Below are 25,143 nucleotides of genomic sequence, written 5' to 3'. Positions count from 1 at the left end.
ATCACTACGACATCTCAAAAATCACTTTTATGCTATTTATTGTTATTTCAGCTGAGGTTCTGATCCATCTTTCATTTTCCACTGAGGCAGATACAGCTCCAGGCCAAACTCTGTCATACGTGCCTCACTGTCTGATAAAAACTGTGAAAAAAACTCACTGCCTTTCTCATTTTTCACATTGCCCTCCTCCCATAGAGCCACACTTCTCCATTACTGTGAAAGAGTATTGGAGAAAGAAATATTTTTTTTTATTCTGGATTAGAAACCTAAAAAATAAGCATTAAAATAAACGGCCACCTCACATGGATTAGCATATGTACTACAGTTCTGTAATGACTTAGAGAGAAAAAGAAGATTGCATGTAAAGTGTAATAGGCCACTAGAGATTTCAAGGGGTCATCTTATCTATCCATCTTTGCTATGTCAGGATCAACTCTGTCTGAAATATTCTGTCAGAAGGCCACATTTCTGGATGTCCTGGTTTCAAGTAGGATAGAGTTAATTTTCTTCCTAGTGCTGGTACAGTGCTGTGTTTTGGCTTTAGTCTGAGAATAATGCTGATAAGACATCGATGTTTTAGTTGTGGCTCAGTAGCACTTACCCTGATCAAGGACTTTTCAGTTTTCCAGGCTCTGTCAGTGAAGTTGGGAGGAAAAAGCCAGAACAACTGACCCAAACTAGCCAAAGGGATATTCCATACCACAGAATGTCATGCTCAGTACAGAAACTGGGGCAGTTGGCCAGGTGCCACTGATCTCTGCTTAGGGATGGGCTTGGCATCGATTAGCAGGTGGTGAGCAGTTCTATTGTGCATCACTTGTCTTTCTTGGATTTTATTACTATTTCATTTTTTATTATTATTATCATATTTTACTTTTTTAAATTATTAAACTATTATTATCTAAACTAATGCATTTTATCTAAACATCTCAGACCCATTTTTTTCTAGAGTTATTGGGCATCACTGAAATCTTTCATCAGAAGTTGTCCCCTTCCTGACTCCTTTAAAACACAATGCTGGTGCTGCTTTTCTCTTACTGTCTTGTATCTCCTGAAAGGTACTGCTTTCTCATTTGTGATGTGAGATGACTTCCTGCATCTGCTATGCAACAAAATCTAGGATTTCTGGATGATGCATAAGTAGCAGTGCCCTTAAGCCAGACTCTCTTGTTAGTTTTCACAGTTGAAAGTCACATAATTTAGAGGAAAGCTGAAGAAATAGCTTTATGTTGCATGACTTCTATTAGCTGGTCATTAATATGTATAAAAGCCTTCTGCAGGTGCAACTGGTACTTTAGACTCATTTCCTCATTGGGCTCCCCTTTCTTCTTCCATATTCTCCTTCTCCTAACCAGAGTTTCCTATTTCCCCTCTACTCTTCCATGTCTCAGGGAGATACACGTTCATGGTGATAAATGAACTAGATGGTTAGACTAGATGATCTATAGAGATCACCTAAACGATCTAAAATTATATTTAAAGGTCCCTTCCATCTGAAATCATTCTATGCTTCTGTGATTCCTGTATCCATGCTAAGTTAGACATTGCTTTTTCCCCTAACCTTGCACTAATGTCCATTTTTTCTAAACTTTAGAATTCTTATGATTTCCTTGTTGAGTATAGTTGTGAGGAAGACATGCTTAGCCTTCTATGGACACTGTGACTTTCGCAGTGAAGAAGTAAATACTGCAGAACTTCTAGTACTGCAGAACTTCTAGTGCTGCAGATTTTATAGCAGCACTGCTTTATCAGAAAGGAAACTGCTGTCAGAAGGGCTGTTGGACTCCTGAGTGCTGCATTTTTCCCCTCTTAAAATGATGTAATTCTTGATTTTGTGAAAGGGGTTTTCCAAAAAGGCAGAACATATTTTACACAGGAAACTTCTGTCTCTGGGAAACCATCCAGAAACCTAAGTGGAACTCTATTTTGGGGATATTAAAAAAAATCAAAAAAAGATTAGACTTTCAGTTGCCTAAGCTGGCTGTACCCACTGTCCAGCCCCACTACTGTACTGTACAATTAATAGCCTTTAAACAGTCCTAACCTCCCTTGCCTGTAGTGAGTTGCCTCCCTGAAACAAACAAAAAAACCCAAACCCTCTCCACATATTATCTGCTTAATGCAGAAGGAAATTTTCCATTTACAGGGTTTTTAAGCTTAGCTTTTTCTATGAGGTTTCCTCAAAATTACATTTGTTCTGCCAAGCTGGAAAGCTTTCTATTGTTTCAAGATAAGCAAATACATGTTAAATATGAAGATATAAAAACTTCTGATATGTTTCTGCCCATGGCAGGGGGGTTGGAACTAGATGATCTTAAGGTCCTTTCCAACCCTAACTATTCTATGATTCTATGTTTTCTGCCTTCTTGGTCATTGAAGTTACTGATGTCATTATAATTTTTTCTTCATTTCTGATGTTTGCTGGTTTATTTCCTGTCCTAATTAAGACTTTTCAAATTCAGTGGTTTGCATTTTGAGAGCTTGGTTTCTACTGAAATAAGGAGAATTAGATTACCAATCCGTTGAATGTCAGACAAAAGTAAGTGTTGCATTCTTGGCCCTGTATCCACTGAGGACAGTAGTCAGTATTCTAATCTCCTCTAAGATCTAATGGATTTTTTGCACTGACTTGCTGATGAACGTCAAGTTGCAAGTTGTCCAAGTTGACAACATGAACATTGCAAGTTATATTATCAGATTAACAAAAATATTTATCAGTACTATAATAAAAATAATACAGCTACATTAAATTTATAATTAAAACATGTTAATTTTGCTGGATTTCCTTTAGCAAAGCTGCAGAAAGAAATAATGAAGCTTTAGCAAAGCTGGAAAGAAATGCCAGGTAAGACATTTGATGTGTGATGTGAGCAATGCACTTTCTTCGTTTTACACTGACTGGTTCAGTATTTAAACTCAAATAATCCCATCTTACATGACATGCTAATTTTATTTGATAAGTTTTATTTCCACTGGAATAACTTCCCTTGTATTTAAAAGTAAATTTTAAACCATAAATATGATTAAATAGTGCAAAACAATTTTTCTTTCAAAGTATTGTGATGCTGGAAACTGGAGCTATAAGCTACAAAACCCCTAAAAGCTACCAGCAACAGCGAAAATCAACAATCTAAATTTTAAAGCAATATAATCAGAAAAAAAGAAACCAAAAAAAAAAATAAACCAACCTTGCAAACAACTGCTGGAGGGGGAAATAAAATTTTAAAAATTAACCAAAACCCTCACATAATAAGCCATGGACTAGATATATCTATCTACACTAGCTGCTTTCTTTATAGTTGATTAGGTAGACATATCCTCATTTTGCCTGTATACTTCCCAAAGGATAAGTTTTATGCCAAGATTTTTTAAATTTCCCTTTCAGCTAGTATGTGGATGTTATGTACAGTTGTTTTGCTCTACTTACAACTTTAATAGAATGAGTACAACAGTAGGGGTTCTTCCCTTAGGGAAAGTTCAGTCATCCTATCATTTCTTTCCTGGATCAAACCCTTTCCCTCTCACCCTCCTCCAACAGTTTAAGAGGTTGTTATATGTGCATACTCATTTTACTTGAAGTCTAGATTATTTCTCTGTGAATTATGTTAAATAACAAGTGTTTATGACTGACAGTAGATAAGCACTTCACATTGTCAGCTGCCAATACTTCAGTGCATGCTCTCAGGTCTACCAGTTTTTCTTTTGGAGATCAGCCATTGCCTAAGCAATAGTTTCCAATTGAATTAATTACTGCTTAGTATAGCAATATGTTCTGGTTTGTTAAGTTAACCATCTGCTCTTCCTTTTAAACTTGGTTGTCCTTTCATAGTAAATTATTTAGCCTAACACAAGCCATTTAAAAATGCACATCATAATCTCTTTGACCACCAGAAGTGCCATTGAATTATCAGGGATACATTCAAAGCTATGTGATATTCCCTAGAAAATGTGCCAGTTCTTTGATGATGCATATGCACCTAAGTGAATCAGTTTAACCTTCTTTCTGAAAAGAGTTTGTCACGTTCCTATGGAATTCTAGCTAACTTCCTAGAAGCAATGAATGATTCTATTTACTGTAGGTTGTGTCTGCAAACCATATTATGTTGCAATGCTTTCCTGGATTCTTACATGAACCAGAAGCCAGATGAATACATTAATAACAATTCATCCTTTCTAAAGCCAGCTGGATAGTGGCTAGATGGTTCCAAGCCATTTAAATCTTTCATGCTATGAACAATGCTGTTGTCTGGACTTCTCAGATGGAAATTTTGTGCCACTTTCATTTCAGTGTTCTGAAAACTCAGTCTTCCTACAGATTTAGTCTATGTGTGTTAGAAGTATGATTTTTCTAAGAGTATTTTGTCAAATCACTTTTGCCTTTCTAGAGTACTTTTTAATTTGAGGTTTCTCTTATGATACACATATGTGTGAGCTGGCACAGGCAGGATGCAGGAACAATCAAAAAACCAAGGAAGACATGCAGAGTAAATTAATTTTTGTTACCTCGCCAACCAGGGGATCCCCAAAGCAGCACTTGGGCAGAGGCACACAAGCAGGAGTGGAGGCACTGCAGACTTTGGTCCATGCTAGAGGATCACCAAACCTGTTGTTTCCACCTGTATTTCAGGGATTCACACAGACTTGACTTATCAGTGTGCTTTGATCTTTCCCACAGCAGGGCAGGAATCTCAAGCATGTTCAGTCTCAAAGTCTGTCACAGGCCTATGTTATCTAAACACAGATGTTCTACTTGTCCAACAATTAGTATGATACATGCCTTTTGACAACCCAGCTGCAAGTTACTTGAGTGTATTTACAGTCCCTCTCACCAGTCTTCTGTTATTTTTCTCAATATATAAACTAGGTGATAATTTTTGTTGAGTCTTAAAAATACTGTTTAATGATTTTTAGCATGAAGAGCCAGTTAGTCATCGGGAAAAGCTTATCATGGTAACACAGTATGCAAGGAAACCCTACAAGTACCTCAGCCTTTTAATCATCCTGGATCACTAGATTCCCCCTAGTATCCAGTAAAGGATGGAGGCTCTCCTTGGCCCTCCTTTTATTGCTAGTATGCTGTAAAAATTTTTTTTATTATCTTTTGGCAGTGGCCAGATTAAGTTCCAGCTGTGCCTTTGCCTTTCTAATTTTCTCCCTGCATAACCTAACAACATCTTTGTACTCTTCATGGGTTGAGAGTCCATTCTTCCAAGGGTGATAGAAATGTTAGTATGTGACAGCAGATGGAAGAGTCAGGTTTTGATGTCATTATTATTAGATCAGAGGAGAGTGTGCTCACAGACCAGATTTGTGCTGTATGCTGTAAGAAGTTTAGCAAAGCTCTTCACAAAAAGGCATATACTGCAGCATAATGAAGAGTTGCCTTTCTCTGGTTTGTCTTGTAGGATATGGAAACAATAAACATTCTCTCTTTGCCAGCTACTTACTACACCTGTAATAACTTTCTTTCTAAATTGTATAGCATATAGATTTCAAAGGGTTCCTGAAAGTAGGACGAAATAGAATATTTGTTTTGAAAACCAAATAATTGACACCTTGTAGTAAACTGAAAGTGACAATTGTCAGAAAAGAAAAGAAACACTTGCTCAAATAACCATAAAACAAACATTCCAAAGAAGCTTGGAAGAGCAAGTTTTCGCATCTGTTTTTTGCTATCCATGTTATTCAAAGAAAGCCTGAAAGCTAGAGGAATCAAGATCATCTGCTTAAGTATCACAGCAAGACATATTTAATTATTAAGTATTGCAAGCTTTTCTGTTAAACTGAAATAGATTCTAATTTTACAGTGTGGAACACTGCTTTTTTATATAAGATAAATAGGCTGTAATACGCTAAATAAGACTTCAACCATTATTTATCCTCTTATGTCATAGTAGATATATTGCTAGTGACCCCTTGCTAGAATCTTTGACCTTATGCAGCAAAAATAAGGGAAAACATAATGAATTTGGCTTAGGTCTTTTTTCATTTACAGAAGGGATAATCTTCAGTACTTGGCTGTGCATTTAAAGAAGGTTTCCCTCAGGTAGGTGGCTACGTAGTGACTGGTATCAAAACATATTCATACACCTTTCTCTGAAACATCTGTTCAGCTACTGGCGGAATCAAGACAGGACATTAATTCAATAATAAGCTAATTTAATAGGGGTTTATTGCTGTTTCTCATAAACATCCTTTTCTAAAATTAGCATTCATATATAGCTGTGCATGTCATTTTAATGGAAAAATGTTTTAAAGGAAGACAACATGTTGGTCTAGAGTGATTTACTTCATCATAAAAATATTCCCTGAATTACCTAGGTCTCTGTAACATCTCAAACTGGAATGTTTCCACTCAGCTCAGGAGTTCAAAATCATGGCTAAAAAGTGTGGCAGGCACATATTGATCAATTAGTATAATCCATCTGAACTGATCCTGGCTGCCCAATTTACCACAGGGTAAAAGAAAGCTCTTCTGTTCAAATCTCAAAATTATATTTAAGAAATCCCTGGACCCAGGGACGCAGCAAGACTTTCCCCACATCAGAGCCTGAGGACACTGTCTTCTCAACTTCTCCTGTGCCCGGAGGCTCCTGTGAAGAGAGTCAAAGTGCAACTTTCCCTGCAGAAGTGCCTGAAGATGCAGAGTCATTGACTCCTCCCTTGCCTGTGGCAGTGCCCCAGGCAGCAGCTGATGGTGCTGAAACTGGGTTTGCATGTCTAAGATTAGATTTCATGACAGTCCTTTCATTTGGCCAAAAGCGATTAACAGTGTTAAGGTACTTGATTTTTGGATCACAGTGGATTCAAAAGCCTTTGAGACTCCTATATTTTCAGACAAATCTGGGCACTTTCCCTACAAAACCCCTTGTTCTTTAGGTAACCTACCTTAAACTCCCAAGAAATGGGGAGCCAAAATATTTCTGCACTCAATTTTAAAATCGGAGATCTCTAATAATACTGGAGCATAGAAGGCATCCTTTCTTTATTAGTGCAGGAAAGAATCCATCAACTTCTTGACGAGCTATAGGCAACTCTCTGTCTTGCTTTTAGATGACTGAGCACAGTCAATTATGGCTGGCAAATATACTGCAGATTTTCATCTGTACAGTCAACTGTGCTCCTTAATTTTTTTTCTTATTTTTGGTGGCATCACTTCTGAGTTCTGAAAAACAGTTGGTTTCATCACAGACAGGGCAAGAAGGAAATACTGAGGCCCAAGCTTTTAAAAACATACCTAAAGTAATATACCTGTATATATTTTCCCTGTGTGTACTGACCAGTGAGCTCATTTAGGTGAGATAAGCATGTCCGACGTAAGAGAAACATTAACCCTTACTATATGGGCTAGCACCATCCCATATATATCCTATTGTCCTCCACTCCTTATTCTTACTTGTGAGGAACTGAGGGAGAAAATTCTCCGCTCAGGTTGATGAGGGACTTCTGCAGCAGAAAATGAAATCAAGAACTGAACACAAGCTGTGACGGTACTTGCAGGTCATGCCTTTCTCCCTGTCAGCCATAGCCCTGAACTGAAACAAGGTAGACCATGCTCTTGTGAAGCTGTTCAACTGCAGACATTAAATTTAAGTTTTCCCAATCAGTACATCCTTTACAAGATATCGCACTGATTCGCTATGTTTTCGTAATAACGATTTTCTAAAAGGGATTAAGTGTATTTGGCAAGGAGTTGGTGGGGGTAAGGGGACAACACACACTCCATGTTATCTGGTTATTTGGTCTATAAGGCTAAAGCAAAGCTGGTCCAAGATAAAACTCCCTGAAATGTATATGTTGGGGACCTTGAGTCGTCACCATCAGTGATTTCCATATAGGTTAATGTAGACATAGGCAGAAAGGTGAAGGCATAGTGCAGGGATTTGGAATGGGGAACTGTCTGGTTTTTGTTTTTTTTTTTTTTTAATGTGATCCCTTCCACATGGGTTGTGTTGGAAAGCACGTACCAAGATCTGCAGTAGAACATGATTTTTCCTTTCAATAACACCTGTAAATCATCAGCAAGGCAGTAGGCTGCATGAGCACTAAATAAGAAAAAGATTTCTCCTAAAATATACAATAAAACGTTTGCAGGAGACTGCTGAGTACTTCTGGAACTTTTTCACTTTCTAAATGTTTTCAATTAAAACTCTTGACTACAGTCGATAGCAGGAAGGTGTTATATTACTATTAAATCCAGGAGAGAAAATAAATGGTTTTACCTTGTAACCTATTTAATCTTTATAAAAGCAAATACTGTGGTTCACTCTTTTAATTGGTAAGTACTTATAAAGTTGTTTTGGTCGGTTTGGTTTAAAGTACATATGGCAATGTGTCTATTACGACAAAGCAGATGCACTAAGAACGAAATATCAATTTACTTTATAATTTTCTCATAAGAAATACTCTCTCTTCTTGCTTTAATAATAGGTTATAGTCCTCAAAATTGCCTGGAAAGAACGCATCTGTGGCTCAAAAGTGATTTTAGTAAATATTTTTCTCTGTTTAATTCTCTCCATTTGCATGTGTTACAGTCCTCAATTGTTGAACACTAGCACATATTTTTCTCCCTCTCACAAGTTGTTTTGGGGGGTTTTCTTGGTTTTTTTTGTTTTGTTTGTTGGGTTTTTTTGGTTTTCTGAGGGTTTTTTTTTTGTTTGTTTTTTTGTTTGTTTGGTTTTTGTGGTGTGTTTTTGTTTTGTTTTGGCTTTTTTTTTTGTTTGTTTGTTTTTTGGTTTTGGGTGGTTTTTTTTTTCACCCAGCACTATAAGATTAGAAATAGCTCTCTTTTTCATTTGTTTAAATTGTTTGGATTGAATTGAAAGTACTTCTGAGTGGTATGGGGACATGAGTGATTGGCATGGGCAGCAAGCCAGGGACGGTCTTTGCTGAGAAAAGAGTAAATGAGAAACAGAAACATTTAGAAATCTGTTTCCCAAATCAGAATAGATATTCATGGCCCACCCTCCTGCCAGCCTTCAAACTGTCAGCATTAACATGTTGGCATTTTGATTCTTTCAAATGAACTGACAGAATAATGGAAAGCAGGCAAGCTCTGAGTTCTTCAGTCACTCTTGCTCTAAGAGGCCAGTAAGTATTACCTGTTTATCACTAAGGTGCTCACTTTCAGATCACTACCAACCCAGAAAGTTGAATGCTCTGCAGAGACAAAGAGGAGTTATTTGTGTTTAAAACAGACCTACCTGTGCTGGTTTTGGCTGGGACAGACTTTTTCTTCATCGTAGCTAGTATGGGGCTATGTTTCGGATTTGTGCTGAAAATGGTGCTGATAATACAAGGATGTTTTCGTTACTGATATGCAGTGCTTACACAGGGTCAATGCCTTTTCTGCCTCTCACACCACCTCACCAACAAAAAGGCTGAGGGTTCACAAGCAGCTGTTAGGGGACATAGCCTGGACAGTTGACCACAAACTGACCCAAGGGATATTCCATACCCTATGGTGTCATGCTCAGTATATAAAGCTAATGGAAGAAGAAGAGAGAAGGGGACATTTGGAGTGATGGTGGTGTTTTTCCAAGTCACCATTACGTGCAATGGAGCCCTGCTCTTCTGGAGATGGCTGAACACCTGTCTGCTGATGGGAAATTGTGAACAAATTCCTTGGTTTTCCTTGCTTGTGTGTGCACCTTTTTCTTTTCTTATTAAACTACCTTTATAACAACCCACAGGTATTCTCACTTTTACTCTTCTGATTCTCTCCTCAGTTCCACTGGAGTGGAGTGAGCAGGGGCCTGTGTGGTTCTTAGCTACCAGCTGACATTAAACCATGATAATATCTCAGTCATTTCTACCTTGGAAAGGGCTTCATTAAGACTGCAAGTTGACTAAAGAGAAGGTAAAGGCTGGTGAGAGACTTCCTTCCTATTTTCCAGATGTAAGTTCCTACCAATGCGTACTGTGTAATACTGCCAACATTCCTTCATGGTACCACTTGCTTTTTCCGCATGTTTAGTGGCCGTTCTTAGCCTCATTAAAATTTCTGCCAGGGTTGTAAGTGATGATTCCTAATGACATGTTTGGTCAATGCACCTCAGTTGGCATTAACTCACAGTGACTAAAAAAAGAAAGCTAAAATTTTTTAGCAAAGAAGAGTAAGGAAGAACTGTTGTTCAGTACACTGTTTTAAAATGCTTATATTTGGATTTGAATGAGTTTAACAGGCCTTTGAGCTTATGCCTAATTTTTCTTTATACCAATAATTTTTGCATAGAATCACAGGATAGAATCATAGAATAGTTAGGGTTGTGTGATTATTTTTTCCTATGGTATGATCTTAATAAGTTTCACTAAAAATGATCCTATTATTCACATGAGCTTTGCATGGTGATTGCGGAAATATAATCAATTAGAAATATTTATTTAGGTGTATTATCATTATCCCTACAAGCCCCAGTTATGAACTCAGGTGACCCTGTGGTGCTAGCTATTATACAAATATAGGTAGACAGGACCTCCTGTGAAGACCTTATTAACACAAGCAATATAAATATCAAATATCTAAAAAAGGAAAGAAAAGGTTCTATGAACTGAGTAGCAATCGAAAGGGTCTTCTTCTATCGACTGTATTCTTTTTAAACAAAAGTAGTTTTTCTTAAGAAAATTCTGCTCATTTGTTCCCTCACACTCATCTTGTTTTCCTGTAAATTGGCTGTTAGTACACATACAGCTAGTTTAAAATGACTTTCTAGAACACTGGGTTTTCAAGCCTCCCAGGGTGAATTTCTGTATTTACTTCCCGTTTCCAGTTTCCATGATTCTATTGTAAATTTTTGTGATACTTGGCATTTTTGTAAAGTAGAACCTTTGAATGTGATGACTGCATAAGCATTGTAATATTCTTTCCTTAAAATATATCTGAGCAGAAGACATATGCCACCTTCTCACAGTTGCAAAATTAAGTAAACTCTAGTCATGTTTCCAGTTTCAAAGCCTCAGAACACAAAAAGGCAAATGGCAAAAAAAAAAAGCTGTTTAATTAGAGTATCATACTTCTACAGGATATAGTCTGGTATTCTGTGAGGCTATATGTTACGTACACCGATATTCCCAGTGCTTCAGAAGAGAAAAGTTGCTCATGTGTTTAAACCAGGTATTCAATAGTACTGAAAAGGTATCACAGTATCACAGTATCACAGTATGTTAGAGATTGGAAGGGACCTCAAAAGATCATCTAGTCCAATCCCCCTGCCAGAGCAGGAACACCTAGATAAGGTTACACAGGAATGTGTCCAGGCAGGTTTTGAATGTCTCCAGAGAAGGAGACTCCACAACCTCCCTGGGCAGCCTGTTCCAGTGTTCCATCACCCTCACTGAGAAGAAGTTTCTTCTCAAGTTTAAGTGGAACCTCTTGTGTTCCAGTTTATACCCATTACCCCTTGTCTTATCATTGTTAGCCATTGAGAAGAGCCTGGCTCCATCCTCATGACACTCCCCCTTTATATATTTATATACACTAATAAGGTCCCCCCACAGTCTCCTCTTCTCCAAACTATAGAGACCCGGCTCCCTCAGCCTTTCCTCATAAGGGAGATGCTCCACTCCCTTAATCATCTTTGTCGCCCTGTGCTGGACTCTCTCCAGCAGGTCCCTGTCCTTCTTGAACTGAGGGGCCCAGAACTGGACACAATATTCCAGGTGCAGTCTCACCAGGGCAGAGTAGGGGGGAAGGAGGACCTCTCTCGACCTACTGACCACCCCCCTTCTAATACACCCCAGGATGCCATTGGCCTTCTTGGCCACAAGGGCACAGTGTTGGCTCATGGTCATCCTGCCATCCACTAGGACCCCCAGGTCCCTCTCCCCTACACTACTCTCTAACAGGTCGTTCCCCAACCTATATTGGAACCTGGGGTTGTTCCTGCCCAGATGCAGGTAGCTCACTGGAAGGCAGTTGAATAATCCTATTTCAGGTTTACATCATTTGCTTAAGTGATAATGAAGTTCTGCTTGCATCAGGCTTACACAGGCATTCATGGTTTTTGTCTTAAGTGCAGTTAAAGGCTTTCTCAAATGCTTTAGACCATGTGATTTTATCAGATGAGGAAAGTGGCTGACATAGCCTGACCAGCCAAATGGGGCCAGATGGGATTAGATGTTGAAATTGCAGAGACTTCTCCATCTACAGGTTCAAGAAAGCAGGATAAGAAAGCGCAACTGAAGTGATACGATGTGGGGTGAGGGGGAATCCAGAGACTAATGGAAGTACAGGCCTCAAAAGCCTGGTTTCTCAAGACCATAAATGAAAGCAACAGAATTGTTTGTGCTTGAACTTTGATTAATACAGTACCTATGAAAAGAAACATGATAGTTGGCAATGTACTCCTGGAGATGTGCATTTTTTGTAGAGTTGAATGTTTTCAAGAGATGCCAGTAGAGTATGTTACAAGACAAGGGGCTGAAGAATAGCTATCCATAAATATGCAAACCTACTTAACACTTTTAAAATTATTTTTAAAAGCAGTATTTTACATTTTCTTTGAATATTATACAGTCGTATGCTACAGCATCTATTTTAGCATATATTACTTCATTTTAATATGTGGCTTTGCTAGGATGTGAATTGCATACGAAATCTACTTATGTCGGAACAGTTTCCCAGGTCTGGGACACATTTTAAAGCAGTTGTCTGATGGGTAGCATTTTTAACCCAACTTGTTTGTTTCTTTGTTCATAACTGGTTTATCTCATACCTCTTTGATTCCAGCTTAAAAAAAAAAAGGGGGGGGGGGAGCCCTCTCTTTTTTTTTTTTCTGTTCTTAAAAACAACAAAATAGAACAAATTGAAATCAGAGGAGGTTAATGATTTCACTGAGTCCATGGCTTCTGAGTAAGCTTTCAGACAAAACATTTGGCCATGTTTACTCCTTTCTACTCCTTTCTACTTGGTTTGTGCCTGTGTGCAAGTGACTCAGAGTTGGAAGTGGAGACTCGGCAAGACATGGTTTGCATATTCATGTCTATTCTAGAGAGAGATGCATAGACAATGAGCCTCCTGATGCACTGCCTGCAGGAGTTCAGAGCATCAGATTGATGTGTTTGGCATACAGCTACATTAGAAACAATAGTCTGTTAAGACACAAATCAGCAGAAGGGGAGGGAAAACTAAACTAAAACCTCTTCCCCCTCACTTACTGTCTTTCTTAATGCTACAAATGGCAATTACTCAAAAGAAGTCAAAAAAATATTTGTCGCCAGTGAAAGACAAATTTGTATAGCATAGAAATGGTGATGCTTTGCCTGGGTTTCCTGATCTTGGTATTGTATCCAGATAATTAATTCCTAATGAGGCCTGTAAGGGCCCTGAGGCTCTAATAGGCCTTTTTGACCCTGACCAATCTTATCGGCACCCCTCACCCTGCTTATGGGCCCAGGAGTTGCATTTCAGCTAGCCCAGGGCTGTTGGTCTTGCTGTGGTGATTTCATAGGATGCTGGCTCACATCTTCTCTGTCATGTTTCTGTGGGTATGTTAGTTTTGGTTGTTGGGGTTTTTTTTATGTTTGTTTTTGGTTTTTGTTTGTTTGCTTGATTTGCTTTTGGTTTGTTTGGTTTGGTTTTTGGTTTTGTAGTTGTTTTTTTTTTTTGGGGGGGTGATGTTTGGTTTTTTTTTTGTTGGGGGGATTTGCTTTTTTTTTTTTCTTTCCCCCGTCAAAAAACCTTTGTAATTCTGGTTCAAAGACCACAGAAATCTCTTAAGATTTATTCCACAGACTGTGACACTTTGTCAGGTTCTCTATGTGTTGCCCCAAAATCAAGGTCCATTGCACGGTGTGCAATAGCCAATTTACACACAAAGCTGAAGGTATTTGTTTTTTCAATGTTTGCAAAAAAAGGGGTACTAGGTGTTATCCCACAAAGTTAGCACCACACCCCATACAAAATTCACATATTTATATAACTCAGTTCAGGTTAGCAACTCCCTATAACCCTTCCACCATTTATTGATCAGTCAATTAATTTATGTCAGATTACGTAATTTCTTACTATGCATGCTAAACGGTCTTTTGACCTGTAGGCATGATTTTTAACATTATAATGAGGATATAATGAGGACAGTTCATCTAAAGGACACCCTAATCATGTCTTGCTGACACATCAAAGTCACATCTTCAGGACATGAATGGGTTTTCAGGATGCCCTTTTCAAGGACAGTCTTTCCTGATAAGACATTCCTTAGCCCTGTGTTGTGGTTTAAGCCCCGGCTGTAAATTAGAACCACGCAGTCTACTTCCCCCCCACCTTTCTTCCCTCCGCTTCTGGAGGGACGGGGAGGAGAATCGAAAGAATGCAACTCCCACGGGTTGAGATAAGAACAGTTTAATAACTAAGGTATAACACAAACCACTACTGCTACCACCAATAATAATAATGATAAAGGAAATAACAAGGGAAGAGAATACAACCGCTCACCGACCGGTACCTCGCCCCCACCCCGTCGTGATCCAGCCCTTCCGGGCACTCTCCGTTCTACCTCCTGGGCATGACGTGCTGTGGTATGGAATACCTCTTTGGCTAGTTTGGGTCAGGTGTCCTGTCCCTGCTTCCTCCCGGCTTCTCCTCCTCCCTGGCAGAGCATGAGACTCACAAAGTCCTTGGTCAGTCTAAACATCTGTGTTATCAGCTCCGTTCCCAGGCCGAAAGTCAAAAACACAGTGCTGCAGCAGCTACTAAGAAGGAGAAAAACTGACTGCTGCTGCTGAACCCAGGACAGTATCCACCCCTTATTTCATACCATTCACGTCATGCTCAGATCCCACATTTTCAATATACCCTCACTCTCATCTCAGTGCACTCTTATCTTAGTGCACGGACCAATCCCTATAAAGCTGCTGAGTCCATTCGGTCCATGATGTTGGGCTCCATCTCTTGTAACAGTCTTTCAGAGCAGGAGAGGCCCATTGCAAAGTCCACCCCTCGATCATGAGTCCATCTCTATGTTGCATCTCTGCCCTGATGGCCTGAAGTGTCATGGGCCCATCAGGCTCAAAATAATTCACCCTCCCCTGCAGCAGTCTCTGCAACTTGTTGTCGGGGACTCCATACAGCTGCCTTCCATCTCCGACGCTTCCAAAGCACTGGAGGGGCCCAGTGGATTAGATACTCGCCCATACTGTCCCACACACCCTGACGCTCACGACTGTCCAGCCTTGGGGAAAACCTCTCGGTCCCCCTGTATTGTCTAAACCCAGACAAGACCCAAACCTGACTCTGCTTAACTTTCGAGATCAGACAAAATGGTCGTGGGTAGAACTCACTCTGTGTGTGTGCCAACGTGCTGATCCCCATCACAATCAGCAGGCAGGTCCCAAGGGTACCCAAAAGCCACTCAAAACCTTCAGAACTCTCAAATGATGCTGCTGTACTTGTCACTGGGGCTGTAGCTGCTGTGCTTGAAGGCTCTCTCACCACCAGCTCCACTTTTTCCGAGTTCAGATCTTCCTCCTCTGCCTTGCTGGGAAATGCTGGGTGGTCTCCTGCATCCTCCTGGGGATCAGGCTCACAGGGCTCGGCATGCTGCTGCTGAGGAATGCTCTCGGCCGCCGCGGGGCTGGGCTCGGCCGTGGAGCTCGACTCCTCCGTCGCCTCCTCCCGCTGCTCGGCAGCCGCCTCCTTCCCGGCCTCCGGCCCCGCTCCCACCGCCGCTTGGTCCCCGGGGCCGCTCTCCCGGGCCACTTCGGCTGCCGCCGGCTCCCGGGGCCGCTCCCCCTCGGCTCCTCGCAGCCTCACGAAGACGGAGGCGAGGACGAGGGCCAGGACAGTGAAGAGCAGCGGGACGGGCACGTACAAGTCTGCAGCCACGTTCATCTCGCCCTGCTGCCGGAGCCTCCCCGTATTACAAGCCATTACCATAAAGTACAATGAGACAAGAACCTTAGCCCAAGGCCCACACTTGATAAACACTAACACAGCAAATACCAGCTCTAAGTAAGCTACAGCACACTGAAACTGTGACATCAAGAGAAACAACTTTGAGAGCCAATAAATCAGCATTGTGCCTTGGTCAGATCTGCTGTTATCTCAACCCTTCAAGCCCCACGTTGGGTGCCAAAAGAACTGTCATGGTTTAAGCCCCGGCTGTAAATTAGAACCACACAGTCTACTTCCCCCCCCACCTTTCTTCCCTCCGCTTCTGGAGAGACGGGGAGGAGAATCGAAAGAATGCAACTCCCACGGGTTGAGATAAGAACAGTTTAATAACTAAGGTATAACACAAACCACTACTGCTACCACCAATAATAATAATGATAAAGGAAATAACAAGGGAAGAGAATACAACCGCTCACCGACCGGTACCTCGCCCCCACCCCGTCGTGATCCAGCCCTTCCGGGCACTCTCCGTTCTACCTCCTGGGCATGACATGCTGTGGTATGGAATACCTCTTTGGCTAGTTTGGGTCAGGTGTCCTGTCCCCGCTTCCTCCCGGCTTCTCCTCCTCCCTGGCAGAGCATGAGACTCACAAAGTCCTTGGTCAGTCTAAACATGTGTGTTATCAGCTCCGTTCCCAGGCCGAAAGTCAAAAACACAGTGCTGCAGCAGCTACTAAGAAGAAGAAAAAATGACTGCTGCTGCTGAACCCAGGACACCCTGTTTCTTCGTCTGCCTACACAAGGCCTTTTTCCCAGCTATCAATGCTCTTCATTAGTCAGCATTGCTCCCAGGTCATCCTGACCTTTTAGAAGCCCCTTGTATATGTCCAGACTTTTCCATAGTAACACAAGTTCCAGTTTTAATTATGTGCTACATAACACAAGTTCCATTTTTTCTTAACTATACACTTACGACAGGTATTTTAACTTGTACTCTTTGCAATTACAGCTTTGACTGCAGGGAACTTTTGGTCACACTCCAGAGTAACCCGTGGGAAAATGGTTGCTCTCAGCGCTGTTCTGGTGTAACAAGTGCGGGTCTCTGTAGAGATGGCAGGAGAGTTAAGACAGATTTTCCCTGTTAAACAGAGCCTGCATATGAAGGGAAACAGTATAATTGGTTTTGGACTGTGCTGAAAATCTTGAAAAGCAGTAAATGGGACTGAAAAAAAAAAAAAAGTCAAAGTAGAAAAAGAATGGAGAATGGGCTGGCTTTCAGAAACCAGGAATGGAAGAAGTGAAGTTTGTCTAGTGGTGGTAGTAAAATCAAAAACCTGAATATCCTTATTCTTTCTCAGTGTCCTCTGCAGTACTTGGTGAAAAGGCCACCTTCTAGCACTGACTGCAGCAAGGAAAAATTGATCAGTCTGCGGGTTTATATCAAATGAGAATTCAAGATGTCTATTTTTGGTTTTTATTATGTTATTAACAAGCAGTAGGTAGACTATCAGTGTTAGCAGTACAACAGATAGAACATGATACCAGATACTTATGAAATGAAAATGTGCACCTAAAAATTTCTGAACACCCTACTGTGATCCCAAGAATTTCTAACCCTGGATGTGTGTGCACACAAGTGCTCACACATCAGGCTGAAGCAGCACACATCCTCTCTCCCAGCAGTGCAGGTTCACCTCCATGAACACCCTATGTGGGAGATGCGGGTGCTCCAGCCACGTGTGGACCTTTGTCACTCCTCACACCATGCTGACCCACACGCCTGTGACAAAGCCCTCCAGGAGTCCCACCTGCACACCTAACATGGGTGCTTATGTACAGCTGATGAGTATAAGAAATGTTTTTTTAGGCAGGACATGGCAGTTTCAGAAAGGAGTTTCGAAGTATGTGTTTATGCAGTGGAAGAAGCAGGTAAGGTTCTCTTCTCCTCAGTTCTTCCATCTTCCGGTGATGATGTGGGACTGAATGGGAAAATTCAGTCCATAAACAATTGGCTACGAGACTGGTGCTTTAGGCAGGGCTTTGGGTTCTTTGATAACAGCTGGTTTTACAAGGCTCCAGTCCGGATGATGGCACGTGGGAAAGGTTTAACTCACAGAGGCAAAAGGATGCTGGGGCATGAATTAACAGGGCTCATTTAGAGAGCTTTAAACTAGATTCGAAGGGGGATGGGGTTGTAACTGGGCTTGCCCCCGTGGGGCAGCACTCTAGAATTGATGAAGACTGGGAGGCCTCCTATAATCCTAGGGTGAAATTGGTGAGTTCAGCTCCCTCCTTGAAATGCCTATACACCAATGCGTGCAGCATGGGAAATAAGCAGGAGGAGTTGGAGACCTGTGTTAAGTCAGGAGATTATGATCTGGTGGCAATTACAGAGACGTGGTGGGACAGCTCACATGACTGGAATATACTCATGGAGGGCTATGTCCTTTTCAGGAAAGACAGGCCAGCCAGGCGGGGTGGTGGGGTTGCTCTTTATGTGCGAGAGCAGCTGCAATGTACTGAGTTCTGTCCAGGGACAGGGGACGAGCGAGTTGAGAGTCTGTGGGTGAGAATTAAGGGGCAGGCTGGCAGGGGCGATACTGTTGTGGGTGTCTGTTACAGGCCACCAGATCAGGGTGAGGAAGTTGACGAGGCCTTCTACAGGCAGCTGAGAGCAGCCTCACAGTCACAGGCCGTGGTTGTCGTGGGGGATTTTAACTTCCCTGATGTTTGCTGGAAGGACTACTCAGCAACCCAGCCACAGTCCAGGAGGTTCCTCCAGTGTATGGAGGATAACTTCCTCATCCAAATGGTGGATGAGCCAACCAGGAGAGGAGCGCTGCTGGATCTCATCCTCACTAACAAGGAGGGTCTGATCGAAGCAGTAAGGGTTGAGGGCTGCCTTGGTTGCAGCGACCACGAGATGGTGGAATTCAGGATCTTGTGTGGTAGGACCAGTACAATAGCAAGTAGAATTGCAACCCTGGACTTTAGCAGGGCAAACTTTGGCCTTTTCAAGCAATTGCTAGGGGAAATCCCATGGGCAAGGCTGCTTGAAGGTAAAGGGGCCCAAGATGGTTGACATTCAAGAATTGCTTATTCCAAGCTCAAGAGCTGAGCATCCCGACACGTAGGAAGTCAAGGAAGAGGGCCAGGAGACCTGTGTGGCTAAATAAGGAACTGCTGGGTATGCTCAAGTGGAAGAGGAGAGTTTATAGGTCATGGAAGGAGGGGCTGGCCACTCGGGAGGAATATAAGGCTGCTGCTAGAGGATGTAGGAAGGCAGCTAGGATGGCTAAGGCCTCCTTAGAATTAAATCTGGCCAGAGGGGTCAAGGACAGCAGAAAGAGCTTTTTCAAATACATAGCTGATAAAACTAACACCAGAGGCAAGGTTGGCCCACTGGTGAACGGGATCGGTGCCCTGGTGACAGAAGATACAGAGATGGCAGAGTTATTGAATGCCTTCTTTGTCTCAGTTTACTCTGCCGGAGGCAGTCCTGAAGAGCCCTGTACTCCTGAGACCTCAGGTGAAGTCAGGTCAACGGAGCAGTTTGCCTTAGTCCATGAGGAATGGGTTAGGGACCAGTTGAGCAATCTGGACATCCATAAATTCATGGGTCCAGATGGGATGCACCCGCGGGTGCTGAGGGAACTGGCGGAAGTCATTGCTAGACCACTCTCCATCATCTTTACCAAGTCTTGGGAAACGGGAGAGGTGCCTGAGGACTGGAGGAAAGCAAATGTCACTCCAGTCTTCAAAAAGGGCAAGAAGGAGGACCTGGGTAACTATAGACCGGTCAGCCTCACCTCCATCCCTGGGAAAGTGATGGAACACCTTATCCTTGATGCCATCTTAAGGCATGTCAAGGATAAGAGGGTTATGAGGGGCAGTCAACATGGCTTTACCAAGGGGAAGTCATGCTTGACCAACCTTATAGCCTTTTATGAGGAAATAACATTGTGGATGGATGATGGCAGAGCGGTGGACGTGGTCTACCTTGACTTCAGCAACGCATTTGACACAGTCTCCCACAGCATCCTCATAGCTAAATTGAGGAAGTGTGGCCTGGATGATCAGGTAGTGAGGTGGACTGCAAACTGACTGAAGGAGAGAAGCCAGAGAGTTGTAGTCTATGGGGCGGAGTCTACTTGGAGGCCTGTATCTAGTGGAGTGCCTCAAGGGTCAGTACTGGGACCAGTATTATTTAATATATTCATCAATGATTTAGATGAGGGAATTGAGTGTACTGTCAGCAAGTTTGCTGATGACACTAAGCTGGGAGGAGTGGCTGACACGCCAGAAGGCTATGCTGCCATCCAGTGGGACCTGGACAGGCTGGAGAGTTGGGCAGGGAGAAACTTGATGAAATATAACAAGGGAAAGTGTAGAGTCCTGCATCTGGGCAGGAACAACCCCAGGTTCCAATATAGGTTGGGGAACGACCTGTTAGAGAGCAGTGTAGGGGAGAGGGACCTGGGGGTCCTAGTGGATGGCAGGATGACCATGAGCCAACACTGTGCCCTTGTGGCCAAGAAGGCCAATGGCATCCTGGGGTGTATTAGAAGGGGGGTGGTCAGTAGGTCGAGAGAGGTCCTCCTTCCCCTCTACTCTGCCCTGGTGAGACCGCACCTGGAATATTGTGTCCAGTTCTGGGCCCCTCAGTTCAAGAAGGACAGGGACCTGCTGGAGAGAGTCCAGCGCAGGGCAACTAAGATGATTAAGGGAGTGGAGCATCTCCCTTAGGAGGAAAGGCTGAGGGACCTGGGTCTCTATAGTTTGGAGAAGAGGAGACTGTGGGGGGACCTTATTAGTGTATATAAATATATAAAGGGGGAGTGTCATGAGGATGGAGCCAGGCTCTTCTCAATGGCAAACAATGATAGGACAAGGGGTAATGGGTATAAACTGGAACACAAGAGGTTCCACTTAAACTTGAGAAGAAACTTCTTCTCAGTGAGGGTGACGGAACACTGGAACAGGCTGCCCAGGGAGGTTGTGGAGTCTCCTCTGGAGGCATTCAAAACCTGCCTGGACACATTCCTATGTAACCTTATCTAGGTGTTCCTGCTCTGGCAGGGGGATTGGACTAGATGATCTTTTGAGGTCCCTTCCAATCTCTAACATACTGTGATACTGTGATACTGTGAAGAATTGTCACACATGAACTGAATTTAACCTTTCTTGCTTGACTGTGAGCCAATCTTAACTTCAGCACTTCCTAGCATTAAAGAGCTTGACTTCACAGCCGTAATGTTCTTTTAATGTGGGCCTGTGAATGAATAAGTGACTGTATTCTTTTTGCTTGTTACTACCATTCTTTTTTCTATGTGAAAGCCTCCTAATTATACCTTAGAGCAGGACCATATTTCCTGCTAGTTTTGGAAAGGCCTTAAAGAAATGGGTAGATAAGAACAAAACTCACTTAATGCATTAGCTGAGTCTAAATAATGAACTCCAAATCTCCCAATTTTGTGAAACTAACAGAGATTTCTGTCAGAGATTTCTTTGAAGATTACAGATGAATACTACACGTATTCTCTGGAATAGGCTTGGGGTTTTTTTTCAGGGAAGCATTTTTTTTTTCTTCTAGGCAGTGATTTCTTACATGCTGCCTTTAGGAATTCAGCTATGCTTTTCCCTGTTTTCTTTTGAATTGATGAAGCGACCCATCTCCAGACAAAGTTGGTTCCACAGCGGCACAGGGGCTCATGGTGAACAGGGCATACAGGCGGTTTTCCTGAACCAGGGAAACCCAGGGTACTACCGACACTCACTGGGAGCTGGCAGCACTCACTAGAGCAGCTAACATGGCGCAGGCAGTCAGGCGTATTGGAGTCTATCACCCACTCCCAACAAAGGGCAGCCCTGAGAGAATTAAATCTGGCCAAGGACATTAACAGCAGCAAGAATAGCTTCTATAGGTATATCACGTATAAAATGAAGACAAGGGAAAATGTGGACGCTCTCTGGAACGAAGCAGGAGACCTGATTACATGGAACCTTGAAAAGACCACTGTACTTACGACTTTTCTGCCTCAGTCTTAACTGGCAAGAGCTACAGAAACACTGCTCAGGTCGCAGAAGGCAAAGGCAGGGATGGGAAGAATAAAGACCTGCCTGATGTAGGAGAAGATCAGGTTCAAGACCATCTGTGAAACCTGAAGGTGCACAAGTCCATGGGACCTGACAATATGCAGCTGTGAGTCCTGAGGAAACTGCTGGATGAAGTTGCCAAGCCATTATTCCTCATATTTGATAAATCTTGGCAGTCCAGTGAAGTTCCTGCATACTGGAAAAGGGGAAATATAACTCCCATTTTTAAAAAAGAAAAATGTCTTTAAACTGACACAGGGGAGATTTAACTAATGTATTAGGAAAAAAATTCTTCAATATGAGGGTTGTGAGACACTGGCACAAGTTGCCCAGAGAAGCTGTGGCTGCCCCACTTTTGGAAGTATTCAAGATCATGTTGGATGACGCTTTGAGAGACCAGGAGAACTTCCTCCGCGCGAGATTGCCTCTAACCGCACCCGGGGAAGCTGGCTCTCTTCAGAGAACGCCTTCCTTCCGTCAGAGGCGGCGGCCGGAAACATCTTCCCCCCGCCGGACTACAACTCCCGGCAACCCTCGCGCGGGCTCGCCCCCGGGTCCGGTTTTCCCCCGCCGCAGTGCCCGCCGGGAGCTGTAGTTCCGCACGGTTGTCCCACGGCAGAAGCTGGTAGAGGCGGCTGCCCGGCCGGCTGTGCCATGGAGATCACCCGGCGGGGCAGAACTGAAAATCTTCCAAGGCAGCGATGGGTTTTTCTCTATAATTTTAATATAGGGACCACAGGGACAAATGACGTAGAAAAGATACAATCAAAGTTTATGTCTGCATGACACAACATGAAATACAATTGGGTGAGGAAAACAAAAACTTCAGTCGAAACATGCAGGTCTTTCTGCTGGGAAGATTTTACCACTTCAAAATTGTAAAAACCTGGCGAACTCTTTACAGATGGGTGGGTCTAATTTTGATAAAATTGATACAGAGATTTCAGGAAATATTGATTTTTATAAAGATTTTATTTCTAGAACGTAGCTGCCTTACAGAAAGGAGTTTCCTCAGACAAAGGGGCCTGCATTAACAACAGATTTTGTTTGGGGGTGCGAAGTGGCAACTGCCCAGGTGCTTCTGGCTCAAGGTCTTATGCTTTTATTTTCTTGGTAGAGCCTAGGTCTGGCCAGATATGTTGACAATTCAGGTTCTGAATCATGGACAGCCCATAGAGGAGAAAGCTGACAGGGCCATCTTACAGCAGAAAGAGAATTCAAGATCCTGTCAATTCATCATCAGGGAACATTAAATAGAAACTGTGATTACAATATAATGAGAAATGCAGTTTACCATAGAAAAGTAATTTCTTGGTTTGACAACTCTCCACTGGCAGCTTTTGGGTTACATCAGCTAACAGAATGTGGAAAGAAGTGTGATTAAATTGCTGGAAATTGGTATGGGCCTGCAGTTGTTGCACACTTTTTAAGAAAAGCTGTTGAAGAAGCAAGAGACTCTTAGCTACAAGGGGTAACAATCTATGTTGCTCAGGATTGTACAGTCTACATTTCAGATGTTACTGACAGAGAGTGTTCTTTCATGGATTCTGGAAAAGCAAGACACAAAAGCTGTATTTATATTGGTTCCTGTGAGACTCGGTGGAGGCAGAACAAACATGGACTACTTAAAGTTTGTAAAGGGAATTTTAAGCCTCGAGTATTATGTTAGTATTATTGGTGGCAAACCCAGGCAGTCATATTACTTTGATGGATTTCAAGATGACAGTTTGATTTATGTGGATCTTCATTACTGCCAATCCTTTGTAGATGTCAGCATTAAAGATTTCTCTCTTGAGTCATTCCACTGTCCTCCTCCCAGAAAGATGCCATTCAAAAAAATGGATCCAAGCTGCACAATAGGTTTTTATTGTAGAACTGGCAGGACTTCGAGAAGGCTTCTGAAGAAGTAATGAGGATGCTGACATCTCTAAAAAGAAGTATTCCTTTGTTTACTTTTGTAAAGGGTCATTCTGGAGACTATGACTTTGCTTCCAGTTCAATCCATGAAGCAATCTATTGAGAGTACAGGAGAAAAATCATCAAGAGCTGGGAAATGCCTAACCTACCACTCAGAGCATTCTCACATGCTAGAAGTTTTGCATTCCAGAGGAGAATTCAGAAAGAATTCAAAATTTAATCTTGCATGCTTTTTTTCTTACAAAACTCTGTGATCAGAGATAACTTAAAAATTATTCTTTTAGCTTAAGATCGGCTTGCATTTTTAGACGAAAGTATGCATCTAAAGTTCATTGCACAAAGCATCCCATTTTAATAACTTAAGTCGGGAAGAAAAGTGTCCCCATAATTCAGACAATTAACCCTGATACCTTTACAACTCTGTGGTTCCCCCTCAGGAACACTGAATCTTTTTTTATAACTTTAACTGGGGAACTAGCTGCTTGGTAAAGGGTATGTACATTCCCATTAGAATGGCTATTTCTTACATTAAAAATATAGTAAGCCATTAAACCCTTAAAATGTAATCATTAACATTTAGCACAATGTGCCTGATGCATTAAAAACATTATTTGCAGCTGATTTCTCTGACTCACTTAGGGAAATATCAAATGGTTTCAATGTACCTTTGCTTTATTTTTTTAACTTTAGGGGATACTTCTGTGTTCTTACTAACTTGTTTCAGTGAGTTCTCCCATTTCTACATGTTTATAATTTAAAAATTGTAAAATAAAATCATACGTAGTCTTTTAGAGAGTTAAATCTGCCTAATTTCCCATCCTGACTTTCAAGAAGTTTAAGTGTCAGTTTGTGGAGTAAATTCACTATCATTTAAATATCTTTTGTTAAGTACCTACTGTACAATATGATATGCAGCCTAATTCATGTTCATTCTTTGTAGAACCACACATTAACACTTGATATTTAATGATTATACAATCCCAAGATATAATTTTAGAAAAACCTCCTTCTGTTCCTTCACCATAAGAAAGTGCTAACATAAATATATATATATAACATAAATATATCCTTTGAACTCTCTAACATGGATGTACTTGACTTCTCCATACTGACAAACATTTGGCAGTATTTTGTAGCTTATTGGAATATTCAGTGTTGTTTCTTCATGAAGTTTCCCAGTTTAAATTGGACATATGTGGATATTTCAGCCATTTTTGAAATTACATTCCAATGGCTCATATCTAGACTTTTTTTTCTTTGGTTCATAAGCAATGTCAGGTGGCCTGTATTTTAGTCCACAT

The 25,143-nt window shown here is 41.8% G+C and overlaps 1 pseudogene across 1 annotated transcript; it reads left to right on the top strand.

Moving 5' to 3' along the window:
• The first annotated feature begins 23,201 nt into the window (after positions 1 to 23,201).
• LOC308224227 (cysteine protease ATG4C pseudogene) lies at positions 23,202 to 23,945 on the top strand (annotated as a pseudogene). Its single transcript has one exon. The product of its transcript is annotated as a cysteine protease ATG4C pseudogene (transcript).
• Positions 23,946 to 25,143: the final 1,198 nt, after the last annotated feature.

The sequence above is a fragment of the Psittacula echo genome, assembly GCF_963264785.1.
Source record: "Psittacula echo genome assembly, chromosome: 7".
In the NCBI taxonomy this organism is placed as follows: domain Eukaryota; kingdom Metazoa; phylum Chordata; class Aves; order Psittaciformes; family Psittacidae; genus Psittacula; species Psittacula echo.
This window is presented reverse-complemented; position numbering and strand designations above follow the sequence as displayed.